General features: G+C 40.2%; 1 non-coding gene across 1 annotated transcript; it reads left to right on the top strand.

Annotated features, from left to right (window-relative positions):
- Positions 1-1,774: 1,774 nt before the first annotated feature.
- Positions 1,775-1,847, top strand: TRNAS-GGA (transfer RNA serine (anticodon GGA)). The gene has a single exon. It is a non-coding gene; the product is annotated as a tRNA-Ser (tRNA).
- The last annotated feature ends 875 nt before the right edge of the window (positions 1,848-2,722 follow it).

Raw genomic sequence — 2,722 nt, 5'->3', positions numbered from 1 at the left:
AGAAAGAGAGGGGGAAAATTGAGAATCAAGATTGCCAGGAGAAATATCAGTAACTTCAGATATGCAGATGACACCACCCTTATGGCAGGAAGTAAAGAGGAACTAAAGAGCCTCTTGATGAAAGTGAAAGAGGAGACTGAAAAAGCTGAATTAAAACTCAGCATTCCAAAAAGAAAGGTCATGGCATCTGGTCCCATCACTTCATAGCGAATAGATGGGGAAACAATGGAAACAGTGACAGACTTTATTTTCTTTGACTCCAAAATCACTGCATGGTGATTGCAGCCATGAAATTAAAAGATACTTGCTCCTTGGAAGAAAAGCTGTGACCAACCTAGACAGTATATTAAAAATCAGAGACATTACTTTGCCAACAAAGGTTTGTCTAGTCAAAGCTACTGTTTTTCCAGTAGTCATGTATGTATGGATGTGAGAGTTGGGCCATAAAGAAGGCTGAGCACTGAAGGATTTATGCTTTTGAAGAATGGTATTGGAGAAGACTATTAAGATGCCCTCGAACTGCAAGGAGATCAAACCAATCAATTGCCAAATTTTGAGCAACAGAAAGACATGAATCTGACTAAACTTTTAAAAGAGCACTGCAATGAATGTATTGAGAATAGACTGAAAAGGGGCTAAACTAGAAGCAGAGAGATAGTAGGAGGCTATCACAATAATTCAACAATATACCCAAATCTATCCTCCAGCTTGATATCAATGCCCATTAGAGACACTCAAAGGGCAGGTAAAGAAGCAGAGACATTATCACTGAAGGGCCTGGTGAAAGAAATAAGCACAAATCTGGGATGGGTCTTTACCACTAGCATATATAAGTGGACTAATTTACCTGGTGAGTTACCCCAACTAAAGAAATAACCGCTCCTTGGAGTTACACAGTACAGGTCTTAGGCCTAAAGTGAAAATTCAGGATCTCAGGACCAGTGAGGCAGCATTGGGTAGCCTGGCTAGGACTAAGAAAACTAAGCAAGGGGAGCCTATAAAGTGAGGGGAAACACTGATGCTGAGAGCAAGCTTCATTCATCCACAAGGTATTTATGAGTATCTCGTATGTCCTGGGAATTCAACTAGACAGGAGAGAGAGAAACAGAGAAGACATAGACACTGCCTTCAGGAAGTTCACAGTCACGTTGAGGAGATGAAAAAGAAAACAAATAATTGCAAACCAGTGAGCAATATTTACAGGATGAACTAGGTACAGTTATACCCACAGAGGAGTCATTGGTCAAACTTGACCAAAGAAATCAAGGAAGGCTTCATATGGGAGAAGGTATTTAAGTTTGATTTTGAAGGCTATGTTTGTCAGTTAATCAATGGGCTTTCCTTTCACTCACAATAAGCATCAAGGACCCTGCAGGGCTACAGAGTCCTGCATGACCTGTTCTCCTGCACCTCACCACTCTGGTCTCATTTCTTACTCTGCCTCCTGCTCACTCTGCTCCAGCCACACTGGCCTCCTAATCGCTCCTGAATGTGCCAAGCGCGCCTCTGAACCAAAACCTTTGTACTGGTTATTCTCTTTGCTGCTCTTCTTCTTTGTTCACGTGGATAATTCCCTCACCACCTCTTAAGTTTTTGTTCAAATGTCGTCTTCTCAACCCTGTTATGTTCTTTGTAAAACTGCAGCTTCCTGCACACCACCTCTATGAACTCTTGGTTCTCCTTATTCTGCCTTTTCTTTTTCATTTTTACCATTGCATTTATACCTTTCCCGTGTACTCTGTAGTTTACTAATTTATTTATTATGTTTTGGGCTTCCCTGGTGGCTCAGAGGTTAAAGCGTCTGCCTGGAATGCAGGAGACCCGGGTTCAATCCCTGGGTCAGGAAGATCCCCTGGAGAAGGAAATGGCAACCCACTCCAGTATTATTGCCTGGAGAATCCCATGGAGGGAGGAGCCTGGTAGGCTACAGTCCATGGGGTCGCAAACTGTTTTTGTCTGAGTAGGGTAAAAATATAAGCTGAAAAAAAAGTCAGCAATCTTTATTTGGTCACTGATATATCCAGAGTGCCTAGAAGAGTGTCTGTTCCATGGGCATGTCATAAATGTATGTGGAATGAATAAAGGATGAACGAAAGGATTAGCCACACACCTCTTTTTTTCAGACATCTTTTTTACAGGTGTCTTCCTGAGAACATATAGGACACGGGTTTGCAGAATGCAGTGGTAGAATACACTTTTGATACTCACTATAAGGAATTATGTTCCCAGAAAAAAGCTCAAAAATAAGCCACTCATATTTTATTACCCAAGCTCAGTAGAAACTTAGAAATGTATCATTTGAGCAGTGCTAAAAATAAACATTTTGCAATTGTTCCTGTCATCTATAAAATTCTCTGGATTGGAAAGTATGTTTCATCAAACCGTTCATATATATTCTACACCCACTGCATCCATTTCTTCATCTCTGTTTAACTTTGCAATCCAACTTCTGCTTTTTTAATAACCATTTTAAATAACTATTTTTGCTGTATTTATATTCAGCCTGGTTCTATGACATTTTTTAGCTCCCGAGGGCATTTGCTGAGAACCTCTAGTTTAAGAACAACTTCTCAAAGGTAAGAACTCTACTGTTTACACCTTAAAAGCTACTCTGAAGTGCATTTTAACATTTTAACAATGGCAAAATAGATATATTCAGATTAAATATATCGCCCTCATCAGTTCAGTTCAGTCGCTCAGTCATATCCAACTCTTTGTGACC

This window comes from Bos indicus, chromosome 3 (genome assembly GCF_029378745.1).
Source record: "Bos indicus isolate NIAB-ARS_2022 breed Sahiwal x Tharparkar chromosome 3, NIAB-ARS_B.indTharparkar_mat_pri_1.0, whole genome shotgun sequence".
Classification (NCBI taxonomy): Eukaryota; Metazoa; Chordata; class Mammalia; order Artiodactyla; family Bovidae; genus Bos; species Bos indicus.
The sequence above is the reverse complement of the archived record's forward strand: the minus strand, read 5'-3'. Positions and strand labels throughout refer to the sequence as shown.